The 18,650-nt window shown below is 32.6% G+C and overlaps 1 pseudogene; it reads left to right on the forward strand.

The window, feature by feature from the left end:
* The first annotated feature begins 8,901 nt into the window (after positions 1 to 8,901).
* Positions 8,902 to 13,031, forward strand: LOC107621475 (monodehydroascorbate reductase-like; annotated as a pseudogene).
* The last annotated feature ends 5,619 nt before the right edge of the window (positions 13,032 to 18,650 follow it).

Raw genomic sequence — 18,650 nt, forward strand, 5'->3', positions numbered from 1 at the left:
CTCTGGCCAGCCTTAGCTTCGCAGGCTAAGTCAGGTGCTAGTTATGCTGTTTCCTTGGCTTTCCTTTATTCTTTTGCTTAACTTTATCATGTTCCTATTAGGTTTCTTAGCACGCAAGTAATCCTTTCCTGAGCGTTGCGCTTTTTGTTTTGCGATTTTGTTTTACCCGTTTTTCAAGGCTCCTAGTTAAGTATCTTTTCTCTATTATTATATATATATTACTATTCTTAGAGGTCGTAATACCTTACTAACTCAGTCTTATGACTTAAGCATAAGATTAAGTATGGTAGGGTGTTACAAAGTTAATTACTACTAAAAAATTATTTTATTCCAAAAATGTCAAGAAAGAATGAACCATTTAAATTGTATTTAAAGAAGAAGACCAAAATTAATTAGATATTGAAAATAGATCATACTATCCTAAGATACATATTAAAATTGCATTTATTAGTTTGGCTTTAGAGGAATTTGCTGGATGGGAGCTGGGAGGGGAATGAAGGACTTTGAATATATAAACGGTATTTATAAATTTTATTATTCTGAAGAAAAAGAGTTTGGAAATTTTTTTTATTTTTACATTTTCTCATAAATAACAGAATAGAAACGCTCAAGGATAAAAAAACCAAATTACCCAATCACTATTTTGATAAATATAGTTCTAACAGAATATAAAAAAAAAAAAAAAACTCATAGATTGAAAGTTTATTTTTATTAATCATTCAAACTTTTCATTTAATTTTCAAGTTCTCTCGAGTTCTCCAAATCGAAAGTATCATGAGAACTAAATATAAGTTATATTTTTATTTTTAAAAAATTATTATATTACCATTTAAATTTTAATTTCCGATTGTTTTGTCGATTTTTAACAAAATCGATGGTGGTTCGATTCTAATAGTCTGAGAGTGAAACCTACTCCTCTTTTGCAGGTACCAGTTCTATAAGTGTATCAAAGTTTCTCGAATTAGACGAGTATCAAGATAGAAAATAAGTTCAAAAAGTGTCAAAAAGGCAAAAGAAATGTAGAAGAAAAGATTCGAAAAATATACCGACTGAAATCAAAATAGTTTGCAATAAGTTTAAACAAAGTGGTAAAATGCCTTCGATAGAATCAAAAGACTTTTGACATAAAAATTAAAGATGCTGAAATGTAAATTGGACAAAGAAATTAAAAATTGCTTAAAAGATAAATTAGATAGGAAAGGTAAATTGGACGGAAAAGTAAAGTTTTACAGAAAGTGTAAATGGAAAAAATAAAGACAATGGAAAGAACCCTACAGAAATCGAACTCGAATATAGACTAGGGAATTCGCTGGAATATGAGTGTGCTTGAGTGTATTTCTGAAGAAATGTTCCAACCTTAATTTCTTCGAACTTGCTAGTATTTATAATCTACTTCTATAACCGACCACTAATTGCATGGTGATGCCTTGTATGCGAATTTCTTGGTAACCGTTCCCGCTCTTTTACTAATTAATGAATGTTATCAATAAATTTCCAACTCAGAGAAAAGCCTTCAACTTCCTTCTCTGTGTAACTGCTCGATTCTCCATTTCAAAAGTGTCATTCGATCTATTCGAATTATTTTCCTAATTCATTAAGGTACCAAAATCGAGTACACGTCAGCTAACTTCCATTTAACACTCGTACGTATGTCTTTTCGATTTTTACTCCCTTTTTAACATCTCTCCAACATTTTGAATTAACTTATTCTTTCGAAAGTATTTCTCGACCAACACCGATATTATAATAATAAATAATAAAATTATAAAAATATTTATTTAGTAGTCATACAAACTTTTATTTCATATTTATTTAAAATTCTTGAACATGATTTGGGCATATAAGTTATATTTTTGAAGAAAAAAAACTATGTGTATTTAAAAGTTCAATCATAAAATTATTTATAATATATATATGTAAAATATATATTATTTCACATATTTTTAATATATATTTTATATTTTAATATATAATATATATTAATAACTAATTTTTTATGTATATTTGCTTCTTGTGCGTGCCAACTCTTTTTGTCGTAGGCAGTCTTTATGATAAATTAATTATAAGTATTTTTGTTGGTTGAATTAAATATATTACAAATTATAAATAATTATAACTGACGGATAAATTTAATTTAATTATAACTAGTCTCTATTTGTTGTTCCTGTCCCCTTTGCCCCATCCCAAAATTAAAAAAGAATTACAAGAATAAATAATAAATAAGTCTCTAATTTTCTTTTTGTATTAAATTAAATATCTATTAGCCTCGGGCATTTCTACTATTAATTTTGGTTAAGAACTTATAATATCCATACAAAAAATGATTAGAGATCTATTTATGTACTTTATTCAAATTATAGATAATAAAAAAAATTTAAAATGAAATAAATACAATATGATTGCAATTAGCCAATTACACAAGAAAATGACAAAAAAAAAAAATATCGACCAGCCATTTCTTCCCTTTTTTTTTTTTTTTTGAAAATCAATCAATTATTATGTTCTTAAGCAAATCTGTTTTACGGGAACAACAAAGAAAAGAGAATACTATATCTAATTCCTTATTGATTTGGTCAAATCATTTGTTGTTAGGCTATGAATTTCATATTTAAATGTACCATATTATTATTAATATTAAGGTTTAATTATTCTGTTGATTTATAGTTTTGTAAAATTTTTAATTGAATTTTTAAAATTTTTTTTATTAATTGGGTCTTTGTATTAATTTTTTTAATTAAATTTCTCTTTATAATAATTAATTTAATTGTATAGAGACTCAATTAGAAAAAAAATTGGTATAAGAATCCAAATAAAAAAAATATAAGAATCTAATTAAAAATAAAATTGGTGTAAGAATTCAATTAAAAAAAAAAGTATAAAGATTTAATTAAAAATTTTACGAAACTATAGAAACCAACAAAATAATTAAACTTAATATTAATATTAATATAGCATAAAAGAGGCGTAAAATTTAAGTTTTCAATGCCTGTTATATATTTATTAAAAAAATTAAACTTTTCTGTTATATATTTATTAAAAAAATTAAACTTTTAGCACTACAAGATACTTATCATTTGGTGGAGGTTTTATAGTGGAAGTTTTTGAAAACTTCTCCCACATCGTTTATTCGTAGATATTTTTAAAATTTTCCTACATAAATTTGCACACAATTAAAACAGTCATACATCCAAAAGTCCACTCAAAAACTCAAAGCTCGTATCAAAGATGTAAAATAGGGCTAATTTTGAGTTAGAAGGAGAATAAATAAGACCTATTGATTAAAATCCTAAATTATAGTTGTCACAGTTGTTATTGTCGCTGTCACTGCTATTGCCACCACCACAGCGATTCATCTCAAGATATTATAGCCAATTAGATCGTTCTTAAAAAAAAATTAAAAAATTATAGTATTTAGATTTTATTATTTATTTTGTTTTCATAAATTCTTAGTTCCTAAAAAGCAATTTTTTTAATCTTATAAATTTATTTTTTTAAATATGTAACAAGACATTAGGTAAAAAAAAATTAAATAACTATTCTAGGAAAGGATACGTCCTTCCTTTTATCAGCATCAACAGCTAAAGAAAGAAAACAACAAACAACAAAAAATATAACTTAAACAAAAGAATCCAATGGAGATGAGATTTATAAGAAATTAATAATGCATTGTTTGTTTTATATCTATGTTTATATAGGTGTGTTTGATATGGCATACTAAAAGTTTGAAATTGAGATTAAAACTTAATATTATATTTGGTGGTTAAATATTAAAATTAAATAAAATTTTAATTTTGAAATATAAAATATCAATTCTTTTAGTACTTTTAAAAAGTAAAGATATATGAAACTGAAATTTTAAAAAATTAGAGTATGTATTCATTTTGATCCTCAAAAAATTTTGGACTAAACACTTTAGTCTTTAACTAAAATTAATTATTCAATTGATCCTTAACAATTAATTCTATCAGTCACTTAGATCTTTAGCTCCGTCAACTATAATGAAAGACAAAATGGTCCCTGACAATTCAAGTAGGAGACAAAATGATCCCTCACTGTAAAACCCATAAATTTTAAAAATTTTATTAAGAGTTAATTTCGATTTATTTATTCATTAAATACTTTAATCTCAGAAATTATTTTATAAAAGATAAATTAAAGTAAATTTTGATTAATTGAGTTTAGAATCCATTTAAGATTTTATCTGATTTTATAATTATTGAATTATTTTCTATATTTAAATTATAAAGTTTAGCAAATGTAAAATAATAAGAATTTTATATAATTTAATTTAAACAAATGATATTTTAGAATTTAATACTTTTATTTTTATCAACAAAGAAAATTCAGAATTCAATCTTATATACAATATTCCCTAATTTTATTAAAATCTAACAAATTTCAATTTATCTAAAATAATTCCTAATTTTACAATTGTCCCAAATCGAACCCTAATTCTAAAATCAAACACACAAAATCCTAACCCATCCACCGCCCCTCACTCCACCGCCACCCCCTTCCCTAAACCTAACATTCAGTTAATTCAGAAACAAAAGAGAAAGAAAAGGGAAAAAAGGGGGAGAACGCAGAGTAAAGAGCAGAGAACTCGAGATGCCTGAGAGAGGAAGAGAGAGAGAGAGAGTGGAGATCTCGCCGCTGCTGTCGGAGCTCCACCACTGCCAAACCATCGCAGAACCACAGAGAGGAGAAGCCCGCAGCTGACATCATCGGAATGGGAGCCAGAGGAATCAAACGCGATGGAGGTTTGCATCAGCTGCTGCCATGGCCACCATTTCGTCACCGCCGCCGCTGGGTCGTCGTCGCGTCGTCGTCAAATCCGTTAACCTTGCCAACTCGTGAAAGAGAATCACGATGAAGCTCGGTTTCTGTTTCTTTGGTCCGTGAGCGGGGAGGTCGTGGATGGAGGAAGATCGATTGAGAGAGGACGCTGCCGCCACTGCACCACGCCTCGTCACCACTGCCGCATCGTGCTCCACACCGTCGCTGCTACTGTTCTGTCACGGGAGAAGGACGCGCGAAGGAGAGAGAGAAGGATCCGAAGCTGAGCTGAGGTCCAACCGCCGCGCTCAGTCGCTGTTCACGTTGCTGGCATCGCCTTCGGTTGGAGCCGTCGCTGCCAGCTTCCATCTCCATCAAGGCTGATTGTGGATTTGAGGGGACGAAGCTGCCTCTGCTGCCGGAGAAAGCACTGCCGGTAAGGGTTTTGGGTTTGTCCTTCGTTTCTTTTGAGATTCCGAAAGTTTTATTGTCGTTGCATGTTAATTTCAGTTGCCGTTGCCAGAGTCTAGTAGACGCTGCTGCTTGAGTGGCAGCCGGGGCTGCCGTCGAACTGATTTAGAGACTGCCGCTGCTTCGTTTTGTCATTTCAATAAGTATTTACGTTTAGAAAATCCCTGTGTTAGTGTTCGGTTATGTGTGATTAAAGACTTTGAGGTTTGGTAACGTAGATTTGAATTTTGACGTTGCGTGTCGCGTAAATATTGCTGTAGCTGCCGCGCCATTCCTTTTATCCCAGTAAGTGTCTCTATCTCGGAATCCTCACCATTAGTTTTCCATTATGTGCTTTAAGATTTTCCGTGATATTAATGTTTTAGGAATTAGAAACTGAGGTCGCACGTCGCGTTTGAGGCTGTTCTGCTTTTGAGAAAGCAAGCGGAGCCGAGGTTGCAGCTGCCACTGATTGCGGGCGGAAAAGAAAGGGTTTCTTGATGCGTTTGATTTATGAGTTTCGACTATTCGAGATAGGGGATTTTTCTTAAAATCTATTTTACTTTGCGGAGTTGTTATAAATAGATATTAATGTGATAAAACATATGTCTGTTATTATGATTGTCTTATAAATGTGGTTGTTTGCTGGACTGAATGACTGATTGCTGAAAAGAAATTGGTTTGAAAAGAAATTGGTTTGAAAGGTTATTTAGTTGATTATTATTTAGAAATGGTTTCCTTGGTTTTAAAGCTATTTTTGATAATGTAAATGAATCGGATTTGGAAATGATTTGGAATATGAAACTGAATTAATTTTGGAAACGGTTTAATTTTGAGTTAGTCTGACTTTATAAATGACTTTGTAAATGATTTAGTATTTCAGCTGGTTTGATTTTAAAAAGAGATTTATTGTTGGCATTGATTCGCTTTGAAAATAATTTGATATTGGAACTGGTTGAATTTTGGAAATGAATGAGATTTGGAAATGGTTAAGAAAAGGTTTGAGAAATATTTGGATGGACTCGAAAAGGGTGGCAGTATCCGAGTTTTAGAGGAGATGCTGTCGAAATTTTATAAAATTAGAAATTTTATTGAAGTAATTATTTAAAAGGATTTGTTTTTAAACATTATATGTTTTAAGATTGATTTATTTATCAAATAAAGAATTACATTTTGAATTGGGATCGTTAACGGACGGAATGGAAAGAAGGATGACGAGGATTTTCTTTAAAATATGGTTTTTGAATGAATTTGGAAATGAGATTTGGATTGATGAATGATTATGACGTTGAGAATGTTGAGGATGTTGAGATATGAATTTTGAATTATTCATTTGGCTTATGAATTTGAATTATCTGGAATACAAGGTTCCCTGGATAAAGTACCATGGCTTGCCACCAAGTGTACTAGGTTGAAAACTCAATACTCTGTTGACCCTACGACGTAAGTGTGACCGGACATTATATAAATTCCCGGGAATGTTACCCCCCATTGAGCAATATTGATTATTTAAGAAAAAGCTATGCATAGACTCTTGGGGATGCACGTCGGGGGACAGTCTAAGGACAATTCAGACTTGTCGGGTTGGTTGGATAACCGACAGATGAGCCTCATCAGCCATAGGACAGGTATGCATCATATGAATTTGTATGCTTTGCTTGGGTTTGAACTTATTTTGGTTTGCCTAATTGCTAAACTGTTCTTAACTGCTACTTGAACTATTTGCTGTAACTGCTACCTAAACCTATGCTTTCCTTGTCTGTCTTGGTTGTGTTTGTCCTGGCGTGCTACATTTGAGAATGAACTTTGATGCTGAATTAATGATTGTATTGTTTGATTGCGTGGTTGATTTCTGAATGAGATTTTCTTGTAAGAAAGGAAAAGTTTCGGATTTTTGAAAGATTAAACATTGTTTCTTTGAAAAGGTTTTGAACGATTTTTTATTGGTTTTTAAAAGATTCACAAGGCAATGATAGTCACTGAGCCTGAAAACAGTTTTCTTATTGAATATTTGCTTATGACAACTTTGAAATTTCGTGGTGAGACTGTGTGGTTAGGTTCTCATCCCCTACAACTTTACCTTTTCAAGAACCGAATGAAGAAGCATTAAGAGGAGTTATACTGCGCTTGGTTTATATGTTGTTCTATTAATTAGATTATTTTCTGCCCTCATCTTTGTTATTACAAGCTTGTAAGAGGGATAGGAATTGTATGTTTTATATGTATATTATATTGAGTTATTATGTAAGAAGTCTTGTATATGAATCTATGCCTGCTTATATTTTTCTTTAGATAAAAGTGATACAGTGTCGAGTCACAGGCTCCTATTTTAGTATTTAGTATGTAAAGTAGTCGTAATACTTCTTGCTATCAGAGTAGCACAGTCGGAAGCGTGACTTCTGATTGTGAGGATGTTACACTCACAACTCTAACAGGAGACAAAATGATCCCTGACCCCTTTGTTCGAAAACGACACTATTCTTCCCTAATTTTCATCATATTTCGCATAACTCTAACATTCATATTAGCCTTCTTCACCTTCACAATCTTCTTTTCCATCTTTTCCTTCCTCTTCTTCAGCTCCAAGATCAAGTCTGTAGCTGGTACACCCACTTCCTCCGCACTTTACCCACCATAAACATCCACCTCCATGTCCTCGATAATAGCATCACCTCTAACCCCGACAACGTTCACCACATCCTCAAGACCAAGTTCCACAACTACTCTAAGGGCACGCTTTCTCCACTCTCCGACAAGCAATATAGATTGTTGGACATTAAGACATCATGAGAAAATTCTCTTTTGTCATCATATACAAATTCTCATTTGGAATGGACCCCGAGTGTTTCATTCCTTCTTTTCTGGAGTCCAAGTTGGCAAACAGTTTCGACCTTGCATCCAAGCTATCAGTACAACAAGCAATGTCATCGTTGCTGCTCATATGAAAACTGAAGCAATTACTAAACATTGGTTTGGAGAAGAAGCTGAAGGAAGCGATCGGATTGGTGGACAATGTGGTCATGGAGATGATAGGGCAAAGGAGGAGGGAGATGGTGGCGACGATGACGGGTCTTAACAAATCAGACTTGCTGTCTAGATTCATGGGATCTATCGAAGACGATAAGTACTTGAGAGACATAGTCATTAGTTTCCTGAGTATGAATTGGTTGAGAACAAGTTGATGATTTTTCTTCTTGTGAACATTGAAGTTGCAGAGTGTGCATTGTGTAGCTTCAAGTTATAGTGTTAGACTGTTAGTGTTATGTGAGATACAATGGAAATTGGAGGAAAACAGTGTCGTTTCTAAATAGAGGAGCTCAGAGACTATTTGGTCCCCTGTTAGAGTTTCTAGAGACTATTTTATCCTCCGTTAGAGTTGACGGAGCAAAGGACCTAAGTGACTGACAAAGTTAATTGTTAAGGACCAATCGAGTAATTAATTTTAGTCGAAGACTAAAGTGTCTGGTCCAAAATTTTTTGAGGACCAAAATGGGTAAATACTCAAAAATTGAGACTGAAATTGTATTAATATTTCTTTTAAAAAAATACCCTTATCCAAAAGTTGAAATTTCAAGTTTACTCTTTGTTAAAACTGGTTAGGGTTTCTTCTGATTTTCATTGCATCTCTTCTCATCCTGGAATACAACGTTGGTCCAAACCCTCCTCAAGCCCATGATGCCAGCATCGCCACCAGGACTAGCTCATCGTAGTCGTCGGAGCCATGGTGATGAAGGTAAGTCACCTTGCATCTTGCAATTTAATCACACGGAATACAAACATTGACAAATGTAAACGCTGAAAGCTGCGAAGCTACCACAATATGGAGCTAGTAACTCCACTCATAAACTACGCTTTGATCTGCGTTCTGCTATTGTTCGTCAATTGTAACATCCTACCACACAACCTTACGCTCGAGTCGTAAAGCAGAGGTGACAAGGTATTACGACCTCTAAAATAATATATATGTATAATAATTGAAAGAATGTAATATACGAGGAGTCTTAAAGGACAGTTAAAGAAAAAACGTAGAATTAAAAGCGCAACACTCAGAAATAACGTTTACTTGCGTGTGAAAAAAACTAAAGCACGCATACATATGTATATAAAAAGAGAGTAGAAGGTCTAGGGTACAACTTAAGCAAGCTCCTAACACAGCCTGCGGAGCTAAGGCTGGTCGGAGAATATATTTATGTACATACATATAGATATCCATAACCCAAAATACATAAAAGTAAGGGAATACGTCGGGGGATTAGTGCCCTACCACCTTCATTACATCCCACAAAACACAATCACAATAAATGCGGGAGAATGAATCGAGGGATTAGCACCTTACCGCCTTCCCCACATCTCACAAAACACAATCACAAAGAATGCGGGGGAAAAAGATCGAGAGATTAGCGCACTACCGCCTTCCCCGCATCCAACACATCAATATCATCATTATGTCTATTTATTCTCAAAATTCATTATCGTCATTCCTTTACAATCATTCCTTATAGACATGGCATCACACATATACCTCATATCTTTGCATTTTTGTACATAATTCATCATTTAAAATCTTACTTCACTCACAAGTTACCACCTCTTCCTAGCTTTATCTCATTACTAGGCATACTATTAAGATCTAGGGTTAAAAGAATGAAAATAGAGGTTTAGAGATTTGAAATTAAGATTTAAAACACAAATCCATGTTTGCTAAAACAGGGGTCATGCGTACGCGTAGGCGTGCAATTTTCAATGCTCGTGTACGCATTACCTCGTCCGCGTATGAAGCCCCATGCTCGCGTATGCAAGGGTCTTTTTTCGCCCATGATATGTACGCAGCACATGCCCGCGTACACATGCATGCCAAACAGAAATGTCCATCCGCGTATGGAGGGGTTTGCGTACGCATGCATTACAGATTAGTCAAAAGTGGTTAAGTTTACAGAATTTCAATTTTACATACTGAACTTCCGACGTGCATAACTTTCTCGTTTTAAAATATTTTTTATCCGTTCTTCTAATGGCGTAAACTTCACGGAGCCAATTTTCATATGAAATAAGTTTGAAACAATTTGGGGGTTCGGAAGCTGAGTTATAGCTTGCCGAAATTCGGCCAAAAATCAAATTTTCACAAAAAATACTCTAACATCTATTTTCAACAAATCACCATTCAAAAACCAACTTTCTATGCTCATAAACAACACCAAAACATACTATATCACAGAAACATAGCCTCACATCCTACCACAATCAATCATACCTTAATTTTTAACAATCTCTTATATAAACTTCTCAATTAAACCAACAAACTCATCAATAGTTCATCACATAAATATTCAATCCCATCATCCTCATCATTCATCATTAAAATCATCATGCCTCAATAAATTCTCACCACAAACATCAATTGCCATAATTCATACTCAACCCAATTCAACAATTTTCATCAAGGATGCTAAACATTTAACACAATCATGCATTTCAACCTATACTAAGGTCATCTAGCCTATGTTTTCACAAAATATTATATATTATATACAAGAAACCAAAACCATACCTTGGCTGATTTTGCTCCTAAGTCAAAGGCACCACAAGTTGGTACAAAACCCAGCCCCAAGGTTCTCAATCCTCAAGCTAACAGCACCCAAGGCTCCACCAAGCATCCAACATTCACAATTTAACTCCAATTCACATATATACACTACCTAGTTCACATTGCCACATCCAAGTATACCAATTATTATTCAAACATAATGAACAAGGAAAAACTACTAGGGTTCAAAAAGTCTCACCTTACTCAAGCACCAATATAGCAAGATTAAGCGCTTCCCTCAAGCTAGCTTCAGCCTAAACATCACAGTTTAACCAAATCTAAACACATACACCTATTTGTTTTCGAAATTAGGAGTAAATACCCATAGTCGTCCCTGAGATTCACGCAAATACCCATAATAATCCCTAAGATCCCGATTTTCCCATTGTAGTCCTCCAGATAGAGCTCCGAGCACTCAAACTGGTCCCTGGCCATATTTCAAGTGATGACTCATCACCGGAGCGCTGACGTGGACTCGAATTGCCACGTGGGAGGGGTCCAAAATGTCGTCGTTTTGGGTTTGGCACCCTTGAAAGCCAAAAACGACGTCATTTAGATGTTATTTAGTACGAAAAACAGTTTTCTCCCCCAACACAAATACTTTCACTTCACTCGTCTCTTCTTCTTCTACCCTCTGACTTCTTCTTCATCTCCCCATCAATGGTGTAGCCATATAGGGTTGTATTCGCTGGGTTTAGGAAAATTTGAGAGAAGAAGTAATCCGACCAGAAGTTGTTATCGTTCTTCCCCTCCTTCACCATAAGCACGAGGTTCTGACTTTGTGATCGGACTCAAGGTAACCTTCATTTTTTTTTACTTTGCATTTTCAATACAGTATTGGTTGATGATATGCAAGTTGTTAGTGTAGTTGAGGTTCTGGAGTTTTGGTGTCATTGTAGTATCTAGAGTTTGAAGGCTGGCTGGGGTTTGTGGGGTTGCTCTATTTAACCCAAATGAAACAGGGAGTTGTATGCAGGATTGAAACATATGTTTTCTTGTGGTGATTAATTTTTTTTAATGCATTAGTAAGCTTTCTATACATTTTGTCTTAATACATGTTCTCTTGTATTTTCTTTTTGTATTTTTTGTAGGTAGCACCTTATGAACGTCCTGCACTAAGCAAGGCTTACCTTTTTCCTGAGTGTGAGTTGTAATATTCTCTCTCCCTCTATGTTATAATTCCTGATTTCCATGTTTGTGTTGGAAGTGGAGGAGAAAGATTGCTTCCTAAGTGGTACAATGAGAAAGGTGATTATTACATTTGGTTCATCACAATTATTGGATAGTTTTAAGGACAGCTAGGCTCTCATGCTAAGTGAAAACAAGAGTAAATTAACAAAATGGTCCTTAACAATGATTTTCCAAATGCAAATTTAAATGTTTGATTGCAGGTATAGAGTTGATTCTTAGCACAAAAATAGTGAAAGCAGACCTTGCCGCAAAATTTCTGACAAGTGCAGGAGGAGAAACATTCAGTTACCAGATTTTGTTGATTGTAACCAGCTCAACTGTAAGGATCCTTGAGGATATTAGAGAATATGTCTTGCATTGTACTCATTTCTTCATTTTTCTGGTCTTGCTAATAATTTGTATTTGTTTGCAGGTTATAAGGTTAAGTGATTTTGGTGTTCAAGGAGCTGATGCCAAAAACATCTTTTACTTAAGGGAAGTTGATGATGCTGATAAACTATACGAAGCAATTAAAGCAAAGAAGAATGGCAAAGCTGTGGTTGTCGGAGGTGGATACATTGGTCTGGAGCTTAGTGCAGCAATGAGACTCAACAATCTTGATGTTACCATGGTCTACCCAGAGTCTTGGTGTAGTAAGTAGATAGTTATAACTCTTTCTTTTCATGCCATACTGTTTTATTTCTTTATATATTTTTAAAGAAGTGCATTATAATATGATGTTGCAGTGCCAAGACTTTTTACATCTGGCATAGCTGCTTTCTACGAGGGATACTATGCGAAAAAGGGGGTCAATATTATTAAAGAAACAGTTGCTGTTGGATTTCCTTTTAAATTTCAAATCAAGCTTGTCATGATTTCAACCCACCATTCAGGTGAAAGAAGTCAAACTAAAGAATGGCAGGGTCCTAGAAGCTGATATCATTGTTGTTAAAGAAGGCCACAAACAACCTTATTCAAGGGACAGGTTGAAGAAGAGAAGGGTGGAATCAAGGTTGAAGAAGAACTGAAGATTTTAGATACAGTTACTTAGGAGTTTTGTTTTGTGTTATTAGTCTTTTTCATCGTACAATGACTAGATCGTGAATTGTGATCCAAAGGAATTTGCATTTGGAAAATCATTGTTAAGGACCATTTTGTTAATTTACTCTTGTTTTCACTTAGCATGAGAGCCTAGCTGTCCTTAAAACTATCCAATAATTGTGATAAACCAAACGTAATAATCACCTTTCTCACTGTACCACTCAGGAAGCAATCTTTCTCCTCTACTTCCAACACAAACATGGAAATCAGGAATTATAACATAGAGGGAGAGAGAATATCACAACTCACACTCAGGAAAAAGGTAAGCCTTGCTTAGTGTAGGACGTTCATAAGGTGCTACCTACAGAAAATACAAAAAGAAAATACAAGGGAACATGTATTAAGACAAAATGTATAGAAAGCTTACTAATGCATTAAAAAAAATTAATCACCACAAGAAAACATATTTTTCAATCCTGCATACAACTCCCTGTTTCATTCCTGTTTCATTTGGATTAAATAAAGCAACCCCACAAACCCCAGCCAGCCTTCAAACCCTAGATACTACAATGACACCAAAACTCCAGAACCTCAACTACACTAACAACTTGCATATCATCAACCAATATTGTATTGAAAATGCAAAGTAAAAAAAAGGAAGGTTACCTTGAGTCCGATCACAAAGTCAGAACCTCGTGCTTATGGTGAAGGAGGGGAAGAACGATAACAACTTCTGGTCGGATTACTTCTTCTCTCAAATTTTCCTAAACCCAGCGAATACAACCCTATATGGCTACACCATTGATGGGGAGATGAAGAAGAAGTCAGAGGGTAGAAGAAGAAGAGACGAGTGAAGTGAAGTGTTTGTGTTGGGGGAGAAAACTGTTTTTCGTACTAAATAACATCTAAACGGCGTCGTTTTTGGCTTTCAAGGGTGCCAAACCCAAAACGACGACGTTTTGGACCCCTCCCACGTGGCAATTCGAGTCCACGTCAGCGCTCCGATGATGAGTCATCACCTGAAATATGGCCAAGGACCAGTTTGAGTGCTCGGAGCTCTATCTGGAGGACTACAATGGGAAAATCGGAATCTTAGGAATTATTATGGGTATTTGCGTGAATCTCAAGGACGACTATGGATATTTACTCTAATATTTTCGTCTGGGACCGCGTGCAATTCGGAGTAGACGACCGAGATTTGAAAAGGATATTCGTTATTTTCTTAAAAGAAATTATGCTGTTAGATCATATTTAGAGTTGCCACCAATTAATTTTTTTATAAGAATGGTATCACTAATTGAATGTCGAAAATTGAGAAAAAACTGTTACTAGAATTTGAGTTCAGAAAAGAGATTAGCATCCTATATCAGCTGCTTTTAGATGGTTAGTTTTTTGTTTTTTGCTAAGATAGTAAATTTCATTGCAATAAGGTCCAATTGGATAACATACAAAAAAAAAAAATAGAATAGAAAAAGATCCACCAATGTAACTAAAGGAAGTCCTCTTCGAACAGGGGGTATAATCAAAATTGAAAAAAAAAATCATGTTGTAATAAGTTCTATCTTTTTCATTTATCTTCGAGCTTTTTTTCACGCAGTGCAATGGAGATCTGTAGTATTTCTGTTCAAACATTATCTCGTTCCTCGCTTTCCATAGCTACCAGCATAAATTTACTGCTAGTTCCTTTCTTTCATCCGTAATCCTTGTTTGATTGCTTCTGTTTTGGGTTGCTAACCACCATTTCCATGCTTCTTCTTTGCAGGTCGGCACCGTGATTCCAGAAATGTCCCAGCTGGCTTCCGCGAAGTTTGCACATATCCAGATGCAATGAACAACCGTTTCCTCCACCAAGTTGCATTTGAGGTCTTGGTGTGGAGCTTCTATTTAATAGGTATACCTTCGTATAGTACCTTTTAAATGAAATTTTTTATTTTTAGTTGGCACTTTAATTTTCAGAGATTCGACCACATCTATTTGTTTTGGAATCATTCAGGGAGGTATTCAATTGATAGGTGATTAAATTGGAATGTCGTCTCATAGCCGGTTGCAACTGAATAATTATTATTCTTTTTCTTCATTCAGCTAATTTTATCTCTTCTCTCGTTAATGGTAGTGTTAATGATAGCTGCTAAGACTTTTGGATTGAACAATTTTATTATGGAAAAATCTAGGGGACCAGTAATTTTATTAAATTTTAGCCAATATGTAGCCATAAAAAAAAGTGAGCCATTGGATAAAATCTCATATCAATCTCATACTATTAAAATCATCATTGATAACTATTTGATGGCTACAAATCATAAAAGTTGCTGTCCTTAACACTCTTGGATTATTGTATTGTGGTTCCATTGTCTATTCGAAAATATTAAATCTCGTACTCAAAAAGGAATGTCTTAAGCAGTTTTTTTTCCATTATTATTTATGAATTTTATTTTATTCATCTTCTTTCAAAAAAATATATATGTATTCTTTTCGTATTTTTGTTATTTTGATAACTAAATTTCGTCAATATATATAATTTGCGAGAAGTAATATATTATATTTTAACAATTTTATCAAAAAATATTTATTTTATATTATTATTATTTTTGTTATGAAAAATTAATTTAATCAATGCTCATAATTGAAACTTAGAATATAACTTTAAAAATATTAGAACAAAAGAAATAGTTTTAATTGATACTTTAATCTTCTTCTAATTTCTATCATAAGTCAATTTAAAAATTTATAAAGTATATTAAATGATAATAATATATGTTTATAATTATGATAATATATTATTTTTTACAATAATACTCCTTGAAAAATATAAAAGAAAAAAATTTAAAAAAATTATTAGAGAATATGTATTATATTTAAGCATAATAATCATTAAAGTGATATATATATATATATATATACACGCGCATGAATTCATAAAAATATGTAATAGCTTAGCGGAGATTAATGCACAGCTATCTTTATTGTCTTTGGTTTGAACTTTAGATGGCATAATTTTTTTATACATCAACAATGTAAGATTTAAAATAAATAAAATAAATATTTTAATTTCTTCAATTATAAAATTTTTATTTTTAATACTATAATTAGTATTTCTAATTAGTGTCAATAATCTAATTCTAATAAAAAATTGCATGTATAAAAATGAGTGCTTTACGTGGACATGTGTTGCAATTAAAGTGAGTCACTATAATTCTACAGCTGAGGAAGAAAATAAATTTCAGTTTCGAAAAATTTACCAAATTTATTTTATAATTTCATGCCTCTTCTAAATCGTATTTTGATGATGATGATCTCTGAGTTTTTTTTTTTTTTTTTTGAATTCTCAATAATAATAATAATAATAATAATAATAATAATAATAATAATAATAATAATAATAATTGGTTCTACTATTATAGTTATATATACGTGAAACTGATCTTACCTTATTAAACCTGTTTTTGGCATACAAATTAAATGGTGGTTTGTTTTAGATCCAGTTTGTTGTTTTAATATGTGAAATATAAAATAATCACACAATATATATAAGAACAACAATAAATTAAAGTCTCATACTCGATCAAAACGATATATTAAAACTAAAATGTAAGACAAATGCGAATAAAATATAACCTGAAAATTTATTAATAAACGTGCATAATTGCATTATACTTACAGTGGACATTATTCAATTATATATTTAGTGGTGATCTATATGTTCTTTAAAGAAAATATCTTGAAAGGAGGACCTTCCAGTATTGCCGGTGTCTTATGATTAATTGGATTTGGACCACCGGAAATATCATGGTCATGATTCATGTTTCTAAAGGATAATTTTGTGGTGCCGGATTACCGATTGGGTTTGGAGCAGATGGAACATCATGCGGTTGGCGGCGGTGGTGGTGGCGGTGGCAATCCATTATGGATTGGATTTGGACCACTTGAAACAGTACGGTCGAGACCTATATCGTTTGAGAAAGAGTATTTTCTAGAAGGAGGTCCATTTGGCGGCGGCGGCGGCAATCCATTATGAATTGGATTTGGACCACTTGGAACGGTACGGTCGAGACCTATATCTTTTGAGAAAGAGTATTCTCTAGGAGGAGGTCCATTTGGCGGCGGCGGTGGCGGCAATCCATTATGGATTGGATTTGGACCACTTGGAACAGTACGGTCGAGACCTATATCTTTTGAAAAAGAGTATCTTGCAGGAGGAGGACTTCTATTACCGATTGGATTTGGACCACGTGGAACTTCATGGTTAACACCAACATTTTTTGAAAAAGAATATCTTTTGAAAAAGGATTCTCTTGAAATTGATAGTGGCAACACTTCATTATTGATTGAATTTAGACCAATTAAAACATCATGGTTGAGACCTACCTCAGGGTTATTAATTTTCGTAGCATCTATAGTGTCGTAAACAAGTGACAGAAAAAAGAAGCAAACAATGATATGAAACAAAAGTTGAGTAAATTCCATTTTTTAAATTAATGTGTCAGTAATGCTCGAATCATCTACTTATGTAGAAAAACCATATCACCTGGGGTTTCTCTTTTGATGGAAAGATAATAAAATTTAAATATTCATAGTCAATTTTTAATATTCGTGAAAAACAAGTAATTAATAATGAGCTATATATATGACCCATTTAATGAGGTGCTAATATAACTATATCTAATTTGCTATTATTTTATAATGTGATAAGAAGTTATTTAATTTGCAAGGTGAAAGGATCATACAAATTTGTGATCATCACAAACTCTTCAGATTTTCAAATTTTAAAATATTATAAATGTATCAATGTTTAAAATCAAAATTTGAGAACATACAAATATTTTTCAAATTTAATATTTTCAACCTTTTGTTATTATAAAAACTTTTTTACCAAAATTATTAAGAAAGAATAATTAATTTAATACTATTTTTTTTACCAAAAAAAATGACCAACATTTGATTTTAAAGAGTCGATACTATTTTTTATGATCAGCTCATACATTTTAATGTTAGAAAATTTTAAATTTCAAAATAAAATTGGTAAATGTATCAATTTTTAAACTAAGAAATTGAGAGTATATAAGATAATTTTGACTAAAAAATTATTTTGTTCTTCCAAAAATGTTAAGAAAGAATGAACCATTTAAATTGTATTTAAAGAAGAAGACCAAAATTAATTAAATATTGAAAATAGATAATATATACTATCCTAAGATACATATTAAAATTGCATTTATTAGTTTAGCTTTAGTCTTTAGAGGACTTTGCTGGATGGGAGCTGGGAGGAAGACAAAGAGATTGGAAATTTTTATTTATTTTTTCATTTTTTTTATAAATAACAGAATAGAAACGCTCAAGAAAAAAGAAAAAAAAAACAAATTACCCCGTCACTATTTTGATAAATATAGTTCTAACAGAATCTGAAAAAAAATTAATAGATTGAAAGTTTATTTTTATTAATCATTCAAACTTTTCATTTAATTTTCAATTTCTCCAAATCGAAGGTTTCATGAGAACTAAATATAAATTATATTTTTATTTCTAAAAAATTATCATATTACCATTTAAATTTTAATTTCCGATATTATAATAAAGAATAAATTTATAAAAATATTTATTAAGTCAGACAAACTTTTATTTCTTATTTATT

This window comes from Arachis ipaensis, chromosome B10 (assembly GCF_059453495.1).
Source record: "Arachis ipaensis isolate K30076 ecotype BB chromosome B10, ASM5945349v1, whole genome shotgun sequence".
NCBI lineage: Eukaryota > Viridiplantae > Streptophyta > Magnoliopsida > Fabales > Fabaceae > Arachis > Arachis ipaensis.